Here is a 12,937-nt window from a genome sequence, read left to right on the forward strand (position 1 = left end):
CCATGTGTGCTCACATACACTCTACATGGTCATAAGCATGTGCGTTCTATTACATACTTGCTATAAACACCGTCTTTATAGCCGGACAGGGTGCCATAAAGTTGATATCCCAAGGCTGACTTGGCCATTTTCTTATGATGGATGTAAAATTTTACTAATAACTTATTTTTACATTGTGGTAAAATGTGGCCATTGTGGCCATTGTGGCCATTGTGGCCATTTACCCATTTCTAGGTGTACATTGAGTGGCGTTAAGGACATTCGCTTGTTCTGCAGCCATCACCACCATCCACCTCTAGAATTCTTTTACATCCTCAAATGGAAACTTTGTCCCCATTAAACCACAAGTCTCCATCCCCTCCTGCCCTCAGCCCCTGGCAGTCACCATTCCACTTTCTGGCTCTATGAATTTGGTGAACATATGTTTTTACTATTGTGTGTTGCTTTTCCAATAAAAGTTCATGGTAAAATGACTTACACATATATTCTAAATGCAAGCAGTGTTTGGCTGATGCCTGCCTGTCTTCTTTCTTTAAAAAAAAAGAAAAGAAAATTAACTTAGCCACTCCCAGCATCGAATGCCATCTTGCCAGCCCTGGCTGTTCTTATTTTCTGAAGCTCTCTGAAAATTCATGTAGGGTCCTGATGGCTCCAAAATCTTCCCATTTCTGTGGATTTCAAATGCAGGTTGCTCATGGGAAGGAGATCGTTTTTAAACAGAGACGTGCTCGCTCTGGTCAAATTCTCTGAAGGGTTCTTTCCACACCGGCGTTCTAATCTATCGTGTGGCCAGTTGCATGTGGAGCCCGTCAGAGCTCACGCCATCTCACTTCTGTTTTCTGGGGAAAACTCCATGCTGGTGTTCTCTTCCTCCTTTTGTGGTTTTGCATAAACAAATGAGTAAATTGGATTTTTGTTAATTATATTTTTTAATTGTGGTAAAAAAACACACACACATACCATTAAATTCGTCATCTTATCCAGTTTTAAGTTGTGTAACTGTCCCTCGTATCCATAGTTCTTTCCATCTTCCCAAACTGAAACGCTGTGCCCATTACACACTAACTCCCCAGCCCCTGGCCACCGTTCTACTTTCTGTCTGTGGATTTGGCAGTTTGAGTATCTCGTGCACATGGGATCATGCAGTATCTGACCTTTGGGCCTGGCTTCCTTCACTTTCCGCACTGCTTCCAAGGCGTCTCCATCCATGTGGTGGTATGTGTCGGGATTTTCTTCCTTTCTTAAAGCCCAGTAATGTTCCTTTGTGTGGAGAGACCGCGCTGTTATTCAGTCATCTGTGGACGGACACAGGTTGCTTCCACTTATAAAAGACTAAATTGTTTTCTGTATGTAATATTAACTATTGGACTTTTTACTGTGAATTAACATACTGATTAAACGGGTACTAGAGTCCCTTTTTAGCATTTTGTTGGTTACCTGATGCTGCGAAGCCCACCTGAAACCTGTACCCTAGGCCCCTTGGAAATGCTTACTTGTGGCCGCCAGGGGGCAGCAGTTGAAACGTGAACACCTTCCCCAAGATCTACCAGTATGTTTCTCTCTGCCCACACCCCTTTGCCTTCTTCCGGAGATAAAGATGCTAACAGGCAGAGTTCGTTCTACTATATTTTATTCTAAATGTAGGTCAAATATTTTAAATAATCGTAGAACATAAGAGCTCAAAGCTTTGAATAATTTTATCTTTTTGATACTCTTTTAGTTGTTCCACCCTGGGCAGAAAATTTCTTCTTTTTCAAAAAACTATGCCATAGGGGAGTCTCTTCACCCCAAAAAGGAAGTTCTTCAGCTTCTATTGCCCAATACCATTCTTTGGAGACACAACCATACCTCCTTATCTGGCTGGAGAAGTTCAAGTTCAGCCATCTAGATCATAACTCAACCAGGAAGTGACTGGGCCTGAAAGAAAGTAATTGTCAAAAAGTTTGGGCCTCTTATGCTAGAAAAGTAATCGGGTCACTCCTACTAGCGCCTCGTGACTTAGAATTCCAGTGAGTACTTCGGTCGTGTGGGTTTAACGAGTTTATCTAGTCTCCCCGCACCAGGGTGCACGGGGCATGCTGTGGGTTCTGAGCTGCACAAAGGGAGGGCCAAATAGAGCCTGGAGGGCGGGGCAGGAAGGCAGATAGGGAGGGGCAGGTTGGTCTAGGTCAGGACAAAAGTTAGCTCCCATGTCTCTTTGTAAATGATGGCTGAATGCATCAGCTTTAGATTAAATGCTCCTCAAACTATTTTTGTAAGAATGTGCATTCTTTTTTTTTTAATGCTTTTATTGGTTTTAGAAAGGAAGAGAGAGAGAGAGAAACATCAATGTGATAGAGAAACATTGATTCGTTGCCTCCTGTACTCACCCCGACTGAGGACGGAATCCGTTACCTGGGTGTGTGCCCTGACCGGGAAAGGACGATGCTCCAACCTCCTGAGCCCACCGACCAGGGCAAAAATGTGGATCTATAGACCAACATCTTAGCTACCCTTAACGGTTAGCATGGTTCTTATTCAAACACTGATTACAAATAATCACTCACTTAACCCTTATAAACTCTATGCACTTAGTGCTACTATTACTCACATGACGAGGCTGAGGCAGAGAGACGGGGTGTGCACCTGGCCAAGGCAACAGCCAGGGTCAGGCAGAGGCCGTGCTGGCCCCAGACCCTGAGCTCAGTGTCCTTCCCTCGCTCCCTGCAGAAAACAATTGTATTCTAACATAACAATAATTCACGCTCCCTGACTTCTGCCCTATTCCTTCTCCAGGTCTCTCTGCTTGTTTATGTTTTATTGATCAAAATTAGACTCTAGCCCATAGGCGAGAGCGTCTTGTTCTGAGACATGTCACTGGTTTCCTCTCAGGGGCCGTGTGGGGCGACCGACAGCAGGTTCTCTTTACAGGCAGTTTTGATGCTATTTAACTCCTGCCAGCCTGTCCTGTCCTGTGTTATCTCAGTGTAAACACTCGCCTACAGCTGCTGTGTCCTGTTCTTTCCCTAATTGCAGGGTACCAACAGGCCAGGCCCCTGTAACGGGATAGTAATGGGAGTTCTGCTGCTCAGACGGGACAGCGAATCAGCACTGTAACTCCTGAGAAGCAGATAAAATGTGCAACTACTTGCAGATGAGGGGCGTGTCTAATCCAAAAATCCAGCTCAAACTGAGAGGTCAGTGGAATACTTTGTAACGAATGATATAAACAAAAATCCACAGCATCCCCATATCCCACGATGATGGGTGTTTGTGTGTGTGTGTTTAAATAACAGCAAGAAGGTAAAATTCCATTTGAAGGAGCATTTAGGACTAAAGAAATAAGCAGGACCCCCTGAAAGTAACATAATATTGTCTATCAACTGTAAGTGGAAAAGTAAAAAGATTAAAGGCATTTTCTTTCCTTAAAATAAAAAAAGAGAGAAGCAGGACCTCTATGAAGCAAACTAACAATAGACTGAAGGGCACGTCAAGTTAAAAAATGGAGACAGAGCTACCTCAATTCTGAATGGGAAGGCCCACCGTGGAAGGAATGTGACTTAATCCCCAAATAACTTACAAATATAATGTAACTCAAGTAAAATCCCAGTTGAGGGGAGATGGTTGGTTCAGAGTTTACCAAGTAAACTCTAAAGTGACTCTGGAAGACTAAATAGTGAGACCAGCCAAGGAGGTTTTGGAAAAGAATAGTGAGGGTGGTTGTCAACCTTTCCTGTAGCCTGCAGATTCTCTGTTCAAACAAAGGCTTACCTCCCTGTTCAGATCCTGCCTGCCGGCCGGCGGGTCCTTTACTGCTTCCGGAATAAAGTTCAGGCTCCTTAACCCGAGTAGTACCTGTTTGCTTTTTAGAGAGCATTCTGACGAGATCTAAGGGTGTTCTGAAAAGCAATAAAATTCCCACACTCCCGTCTTGTAAACACAGCAGCTCTTTGTTTCTCACGTTTCCTTCCAGTCTTTGTATACATCGGTTTTCACATAATCACAGTCACAACGTAGTTGTCGGAGGACAAAAACGCCACAAGCTTGGCTTTGCGAGTAGAAAGTGGGCAAAGCCAAAATTCTGGGCTTGAAGGTAGGCAGCTGCCCAGGTGAGGGCAACGCTCCCCGAGCACCCCAAAAAGTGCTGATGAAAGCCATAAACGCAATCCAAGCTAATTAAGTGACGCCAGACAGCCTACGGCTTCCCAGAACCTGTATGTAAACTGTAATCCCAGAGTCCCTTATTTTGCAGGAAATGTAATCTGTGCTTTAGAATAACCCCCACACGTGCGGCAGGTCCAGTGAGGGCACGTCTTCATGCCAGACTGGCCTCCCACCGTCACTGCCGCCCTGCTGGGAAGCTCAGGAAGCTGGAAGAGGACCCGGGAGTGCCCAGAGCTACAAGCTAAGACGTGTCAGAGCGGGGATCCCACGTAGATTTCCTCCCAAACCTGTGCTCTGGAGGTGTGAGGGCTTTGTGCCATCACCCCCGTTCTCTGTGTGAACCCCGCAGGTGGCCTCCAGTTATCAGTTCTCTGGTCTTGTTGCTTGCAGCCCACCTCTGCGATCACGCGCTCAGCCATGACATGACCGTGTGGCCCCTGAGCTCAGCTTCCTGCCCACCCTGTGGCCCCTTCCTATCCCTCATGGTAGGGTGCCCGCCTTCCTGCTCTGCCTGACCCCTGACCGCAGTAACTAGGGGGCTGGGAGTTCTTAGATGCACTTGGAGTTCTTCCGGAGTGAAAACTCAGGACACTGAGATTAGATGATGTGTTGAAGTATTTCCACTTTGACCACCATCACTGTGCATGTTTAGCTATGGGTTTGCATGACTTACCTGTACAGGCTGATCAGTCAACCTGCTTGTACAATGTGGGCACCTGGATAAAGGTACAAGCCCCTCCAGACCAGGGGCCCTCTATGGGAACCCTTTTGCCTCCCAGGGGACCTTTGGCAGTGTCTGGAGAGACGTCGGTTGTCAGGACGAGGGTGGAGAGTGCTGCTGGCACCGAGTGTGTGAGGACAGGCTGCTGTGGCTCAGAGCAGGCGTCACAGCAACGAATTATTGGCCCGAGAAGTGAGCAGTGCGAGGTTAAGAAGCCCTGCTCTGTGTTTATATTAGAGTTCCCTATAAAGTCTAGTCCCACATTTAACAGGGATGCTCCGTGGCAGTGGGGATAAGAGGACGGGCCCCAAGGCCATCTGAGTAGCTCAAGTCGGAGCCCTGGTGAGGAGAAGCCCTTGGAAAGCTGCGGTGGGCTGGGGCCACCCCCTCCATGAATCGAAGGCGGTCCCAGCTGCCCCGTGAGGTCGAGTGGAAGGGTGAGTTTAATGGACCTCTCTGCTGGTACTCGGAGATGACGTGGTCAGGAGTGGCTATTTGATCTCCAGTTATTCCAGAATTTCCACTCTCGGGCCAAGCATGTCTCTCCAGTCTGCTGTTCTTCGCTCGTCCTCAAACCTCCCTTGAAGGTCATCTAAAATCTTCATTTTTCAAAGGTGAGGCTTTTATATTCTCCTCTAACGTCTTCTGCAAAGGTACCGATGTGTTCATACAGCTGTTAATGAAGGTGAACAACCGAAGGCTCGTAATCTGGCCTCGAATGGTTGCTGGCTTTTCTCTGACCTGTATTCAGGGACTGGACTGCAGGGGGGACCCTCACACTGGGGTGTGGGCATGTGTTTTTAGTTCTGTGCTGAAGTGTGCGGCAGTTGGTTTTCTTTCCCTTTAGGGAAATTCCTTTTCTTAGAAAGAGTGCTCTAGGGATGCTCTTGTCGGATTTGCACACCGTGGGAAGACGGTGGCTCCCTCCCGAGTCTTTGTCTGTCCCTGAGTCAGCTCCTCTTCAAGTCCAGCTGCTCAGCAAGAGTGCTGGTTTCCTAAACCTCGGCGTTCATCACCAGGGCCTTTGGCTTTCCCTGTCTGCTATGGTACCACAAGGCCCTGTGTCCCCCACACTTCCTTTCTGTGAATGGCAGCTGTCAGTCACACCAGCGGACATGGGTGGTTTCTGGACTTTCCAGCTAGCCGGGCGAGGGTCTGTGTCGGAGAGCTGACTGTGGGGAGCCTGCTGTCTGTCCCGGAGCACTGCCCTCACAGGCAGGCTGACGGAGGCCCCAGCCAAACGAGTGGGTGTTGCTTTCGTTTTTTTTATCATTGTTTTCTTTTCCATTTATTTATCTCTTCTCAGTGGGGTGCCCCGTTGGCTGGTGAATACAGTCCTTGAGAATAAAGCCGACTTTCCCAAGTCACTATCTATTCCGATCAAAATCATTTAGATGGACTGTTCTGACAGCGCATATAGGTTGTTCTCTTTGGATGATAGTTCACTTGGGGGATTTTTCAGAGTGTTCCCATATGACTGAGAAATACAGAATGCGTTTTAGTTGTTTTGTTCTCAGTAGTTTCAGAAAACCATCAGCTGGCACTCGCAGTGTTCATGAGCAACTGACTGTTTGGCCTGAGAGATGCCCTCAAAGGCGTTTGTGGCCATTTCCTCAGGGGATGTGTCTGTGATCACTCTGGCCAGGCTTTAAGGATGCCCAGTTCTGAGGGCTGGATTGGCAAACGGGTACATTTGTTCTCCAGGTTGCTATGGACTCATTCCTGGACCCTTTAGGAGATCAACTGAATTCCAGAGTAAAATATATCAGAAATTGTTCTCCATGTGGGTCAGATTTTACCCTGTGGCAGCCTTATTGGACTTGCTGGAACTCCATGGAAGGGTTCTGCTCAGGTTCGGAAAACTGTTCCCGGGCTGGGTCTGAGGCAGCCCTGTGACGGGTCCTTCCATTTCGGTTCCTCCTGCTGGTCATCCTCCCCCAGCTCCGGGCCACAGTCCCTGCTACAGACAGCACCTCTTGTCGCCTGTCCTCTTCTGTCCCCTTTGGCTTTCTCGTCTCCATTCAGCTCAGAATCCTGGGAGTCCATCCACGCCCCCCACCCTGCCTCACTGTTTCCTCTCTCCTTGGACTCCTACTTCTCAACCTTCAAGCAGGCTCCGCTGGGTCTTTCCCATCCATCTTACAGACAGACGGACAAATGAACAAATCTCCACGCACCTCAAAACCCTCCCCAAAGCCGGCCTTCCTCTCGGGCTGCAATCCACCATGTCGTTGAAAATGTTTCTTTGTAGAATTTTAACAGCAGGACGCAATAGCCCAGGTTTTTCTGGCTGCAAACGCAACGCTTGCTCGGCCTGCTCTCTACACCTCACCTGCATTGTTTAGCTGCCTTGCTCACACCAGCCTCTGGGGACGTGGGCGAGTGCTGGCTGCCAGGAGACACCGCTGTTTTCTGTTTCTCTAACCACCCTGTCTGTCTTGGCTTGTTCCTGACATACCTCTTACTCAATCCATGTAGGCATCCAAGCCGCCTCCTCTCCCAGGCATGCTACCACGTTCACCGTCATCTTACACCAGCTCGTGTTTCTGGGTAAAGTGCCCGGGACACCTGCACCCCGCTTTCTGCCACTGGCTCGGATTCAGTCCAGTTAAAACTCCCACTCTTCACCTTCCTTAAAAAGTCCAAAGGGAGTTTCTTTTAAATCTAGATGAAGAAGAAGTGTGGTGAATTTCTGGGAGCTGAGTAGTCATTCCTAAAGACATGCCACTTTTATTTATTTTTATTTTTTTATTGAGTTTTAGAGAGAGAGGAAGGGAGAGGGAAAGGGAGAGAGAGAGAGAAACATTGATGTGAGAGCCAAACGTCAATTGGCTGCCTCCTGCACGCCACCCACTAGGGATCGAGCCCGCAACCTGGGCATGTGCCCTGACCAAGATTCGAACCGGCAACCTTTCGGTGCACAGGATGACACTCAACCAACTGAGCCACACTGGCCAGAGCAAGGCGTGCCCCTTTTTAAAGAGAGCTTCCATTCCCAGTTGCTACAAAAATATTAAATAGTTGATGAGAGTTAATGACGATCTATCAGTGCTCACTTTATTAGGAGAATCATCCATCATCATGTATGGGGTGGTGAGAAGGTGCCCCCATACCTGGAGAGCCCCCTCACAGTCTGGGAGGAGGGGGGAGAGAGCACGGGTCATGGCAGGCCTAAGGATGAAGCGTGTGAGACATCCCAGCACAGGGGCGGGCTCAGTTAGCGGGAGCTGTTTAATGCTAGAAGCAAGCTCACTGGGCTTTTTCGCCTCTTACTCCCGGATGCTCTGTCCACTGGAGGCAATCAGGATCCTGGCCAAGGATCAAGTTCACTGTGGGCCTGAGCTGGGCCAGCTGACCATGGTGTATAGCTTTCTCTGCAGACTGCAGGAAGGGGCAGGCTCCCCCATCCGAGGCTCCTACCAACGGCCCAGGTCATCCTGGGTGTGGCCGTTGCTTTGCCAAAGCCCTTGGTCCAGGCTAAGCCCAGGGAGGTGGCTGAGGACACTCCCAAGCCTGTCTGTTGACTGTTCCCAGTGAGGACCCCTGGCTGGCTGGGTGGGGGGAGGGACAATTCTGTGTCAGGTGGTGTCCTGGACGCTAAGCCCTGAGGGCCACGAGTGGGGACCTGGGTTAAAAGCCTGGCTTCATTCTTCCCACATGTGTCTGTGACAAGTTAGACAACTTCTGTGAGCCTCCCTCTATGTGTGAAGTGCTTTGTAAACTGGGGTGCAGTGTGGATCTGGGTGATCATTTCACGAACATCTTTATAATAAAGAGTGTTTTTTAAATATATTTTTATTGATTTCAGAGAGGAAGGGAGAGGGAAGAGAGAGATAGAAACATCAATGACAAGAAAGAATCATTGATCGGCTGCCTCCTACACGCCCCCAACTGGGGATCGAGCCCACAACCCAGGCATGTGCCCTTGACCGGAATGGAACCCAGGACCCTTCAGTCCACAGTTCGATGCTCTATCCACTGAGGCAAACTGGCTAGGGCAAAGAGTGTTTTTTCATACTAGTCAAAGGATCCACATAAAGTAATAACGTAACTGTCTGCAGAAGTAATAAAGTAATAATGTTACTGTTCGTGATATAGATAAGTTTATTCTGCTGTCATCAACATGGCTACTGACTCATGGAAAACAGATGTCCCGGCTGTGATTTAGAAAAATGGGTTTGTGTCAGTTATCTGACTCATGGGGAGGCAGGGAGCCACCCTGCCCCGTCTGCCGCGTGCTCTGCGGGAGGACCTCTGGGAGGTTTTGTCTCCGTAGCTCTAGCACTCAGAACCAAACCGCAGCAGGAGGCAAAGCTAGTGAACCTAGCAACCGACCAGCACCATGGAGACCAGTCAGCCCAGCTTGGGTGTGGCCCCAAATTGGTTAAATGTTCTGGCATTTGCTGGTTAGCTGGGAGTCTCATGTTCCCAGAACAAAATTAGACCATTCTATTTACCTTCTGTTCTTTTCTCATGAAAGAAATAAAGTTGTATACATCAGAGAACTGCATTTTTTTAAATTTTTTTTAGATTTGGGACCTTTAATTTTTGTTGAGAAGGCACAAGCATGAAGGCTTTAGGGATGCTCAAGACAGCCAGAGCTTCCCCAAAACCTCAGGGGCCCCCTTAGCACAGCATCCCTGGGTGGAAATAGCGGCTGTGTGAACAGGTCATTAACGGCTTGGCAGCTTGGAAGGGGCCAGAATGCAGGGTGCACCTGTTGGAAGTGGCACACTGACCACAGGAGACAAAACTGAACCTGTGGCAGCGACCTCGAAGCTCTTTACGAAGAGACCCCAGGCCTAAGCTGGGGCGGTCCAGCTGGGTGGTCACCTTCTTGCTGAACACCCCCCTCCCCCCCACGCTGCTCACACCACACCGGGCTCTTCTGCTGACCTTCTGAGGATGGAAACCCGGGGCTGCTTGTCTGGTTTCCTCTCACCTGATACTCTCAGGGGGTTTTAGTTTTGTTTTCTTCAAGGTAAAGTGTTCACATTATGCTGGGGTCTGGCCCCAGCGGGTCCAGGGGTCCCCAAAGGTGTGGACGGAGTCGGCGAAGAAGGAAGGGCATGGAGACAGTGTTCAGTTGATCTCTTGCCAGGCTCCGCCTCCAGGCTCTGAGGCCAGTCCCTCTCCAGGATCCTCCGGCATGCTCTCTCCAGCGAAGTTCTTCTGTCTCTAGGCTCCGTGTAGGTTCTGTCTTCTTGATTCTGTTCTAAGTTCTGCGAGTTTCTGTCTTGTTACAACTGTATTTATACCAGTTGATTCAATCCTATCAATCTCTATTACAAAGGTTAGGGCGTTTCTTATCTCCATTCCAGGGAGAAAAGATTATGCAGCTTAAGCATGATTGTTTGTAGTTAAAGTGATTAATTACCCGGCACTTAGTTGAGGGGTTTTATTCCCTCCCTAACTTCAGGGGAAAATCCCTACCTGGGGATTCAACCTTTCTCAGAGAGGTGACTTTGGTTAAAACACAGCGCCAAGAAGGTGAGCAAACATATTAAGAACCGTATGCCATATATGCCAGGTCCCTTGAAACAGCAAGGATGGACCGGCTCCCGGCAACATTATTCTGCCAAGCTGCCTCCAGAGCTGTGAGAACGGGGTGAAAATGTGGTGCCCCTCCCTGTTTCTCACGCCACACAATGTCAATTTGCACAGCCACGCCCCTTCCTTTGGCTTCCTAGTGGATTTCCCCCAAGAAACCAAATTTGTGGGTTCCACCAGTCCCTCATTAATCATCCTCACAAGTGGCCTTGTGATCAGTTAAAAATAAAAAGGAGAGAAAGGCCTGCCCAAGAAGGGGGTCCTTTTCATTAGAGAACTATTTATAGCAAAATTAACACAGAAGGCAACTTTATTCTTGGGGCCCGGAGTCTAAATAATAAACCCAAGGAGCCCGAGTTCAGCACTCCACCCGTAATATAGACCAGCCGTGGGCAAACTACGGCCCGCGGGCCGGATCTGGCCTGTTTGAAATGAATAAAACTAAAAAAAAAAAAAAGACTGTACCCTTTTATGTAATGATGTTTACTTTGAATTTATATTAGTTCACACAAACACTCCATCCATGCTTTTGTTCCGGCCCTCCGGTCCAGTTTAAGAACCCATTGTGGCCCTCGAGTCAAAAAGTTTGCCCACCCCTGATATAGACCAACGTTGGTCCTATGGTTTGAGACTCAGCCCCGGCACGGAATGGCTGGGCTAACACGTCAGAATGTAGTAGCTTCCCGACTAGAACAGCGACTTTCAACCAGTGTGCCACAAGAATTTTACTGGGGGGGGCTCAGCATCCCAGGGTCAGAGCCAGAAACTGGGCCAGATGGCCTCATTCCAGAGCCACTTAGCCCCATCCCTCCGTGGCCCCCTGGGGTTGGGGGGTGTGCAGCAGTTTTCCTCAGGGACAAGCGGGCAGGTAGACGGGGCCTGCTCCATGGGGCCTGCTCCATGGGCCCTGCTCTGGGACGGGTGGTCCTAGGGTTTGGGGTGGCACATAGCTCTAACCTTTGCCTGTCTCAGTGGGAATATTCACACCAGTCTCCAAACCTTAATGGTTGGCTAGCATTCTCATCTGCAAAGTTGTTACTCTACTAAAATTCAAATTGCTTTTCGTGATACATTCCCTAAGTCCTATAGTTGTTCATGTAGAGCCGTTTAGAATTATTTTCTCCAATTCATTTGATTTCATAGAGCCAAGAATTGTAATCCATGAACATATTTAAAAGTGTTAGAGCAAGCAAATCAGGTAATAAAAGGCATTTCAATCTCTTTAAAATTCATTTTTATGGGCCCAAGGATGCTACCCATCAAAGCTTGGCGCTGTTCACCTTAAGCAAGGTAGAAACCTGCAGAATTTCTCACCCAGCGGCCACTCTGGGCCTTTCCCCCGCCTCTTTTCTGTCTCCCCTACCCCTCCTAGGTTAGGCCCTCCAGCCCTTCCTTCCCGAGCCCCTCCCCCAGAAGCCAAGCCACGTGCGCAGGGGCGCCCTGTACACAGTGGGAAGGTGAGTGGGAAGGTCATGCTCCGACACGTTACCCAAGGTTAGGTGGGGCAGAGTGCGAAATTGGGGGGTTGTAACATTTAAATGTGAATTTCTGGTCTCTCAATAATTCGGGAGCAGCCTTTTCAGAGAATTAGGCCAAGCAACTCTGTGGGAAGTTCCCATTTGGAGGCGGGGAGGTGGTTTTTCTGAGATGGGCTTTCACACACGTGTCCCCGGGCGCAGGGGCTGGCAGGGGCATCCCAGGCGCCGCAGGCTCCGGGCTTGGCCAGAACAGGCAGACATCCTGTTAAATGTGAGGATGTCCCGTTGGCTCCTGCCCGAGCCTGGCGAGGACTCGCGTTGCCTTGTCTGCAGGACTTTTAAAGGAGGAGCAGCGCGCGTTCTGCGGCGGGCGGGGCGCGTGCTGGGAGGTCGGGTTCCAGACCCGGCACCGGGACGACTCCTCCCCACGCCCTCCCCCTGGGCTCCTGCCCCGCAGGCCCTCCCGGCCAGACCCTAGACCGCACGGCCCCGGCTCTGAGCCACCGGATCCGCGCCGAACCGCTGGCACCGCGCCCCCGGCTTGCTGATAGGGAGGCGGGCGAGGTCGCGCCGGCCCGGCATGCTTGCTCTCACCCCCGCGGGCCGCGCACTTTTGTTGTCCGGGAAGCCGGCCCCTTTCGGGGTGACGCGTTAACGGGGGTCCCCGGCCGGCAGGTGCTGCTGGGCTCGGGCTGAGGTTGCCAGGTCCGGAGAAGCCCACTTCGGCGTGAGTTTGGAGGACGTCGCGGGGCACTAGCATGCGGGAGCCGGCGGCGCGGACTGCGGGGACTGGAGTGGGGGTACGGAGGCGGCTCGCTCCGCCCCGCAGGCCCCGCCCCCCAAGGCCCCAAGCAGAGCCCTGCCCCGCGCGGTCCCACCCACAGCTTCCGTTTCCCACCGCCTCTCAACTCGCCCACCCCGCGCCTGTGGGCGGGGCCGGCTGGGGTCCTTTATGCCCCCGCCCTCGCTCCGCCGCCACCCCCACCCCCCTTCCGGTGGAGGCCGCGGTGATTGATAACCGCGCAGCTGTGTCGCGGGGCGGGGC

The 12,937-nt window shown here is 50.4% G+C and overlaps 1 protein-coding gene and 1 long non-coding RNA gene across 42 annotated transcripts in view; one reads left to right on the top strand and one right to left on the bottom strand.

Annotated features, from left to right (window-relative positions):
* Positions 1-12,937, top strand: part of LRRFIP1 (LRR binding FLII interacting protein 1) — a 114,955-nt gene that overhangs the window by 27,961 nt on the left and 74,057 nt on the right. The window lies entirely within an intron of this gene.
* On the bottom strand, positions 542-6,896 carry LOC132238398 (uncharacterized). Its single transcript, XR_009453779.1, has 3 exons — positions 2,591-6,896; positions 1,849-1,917; positions 542-873 (listed from the first exon to the last, which is right to left on the bottom strand). It is a non-coding gene; the product is annotated as an uncharacterized LOC132238398 (long non-coding RNA).

The sequence above is a fragment of the Myotis daubentonii genome, chromosome 7, assembly GCF_963259705.1.
Source record: "Myotis daubentonii chromosome 7, mMyoDau2.1, whole genome shotgun sequence".
Lineage (NCBI taxonomy): Eukaryota > Metazoa > Chordata > Mammalia > Chiroptera > Vespertilionidae > Myotis > Myotis daubentonii.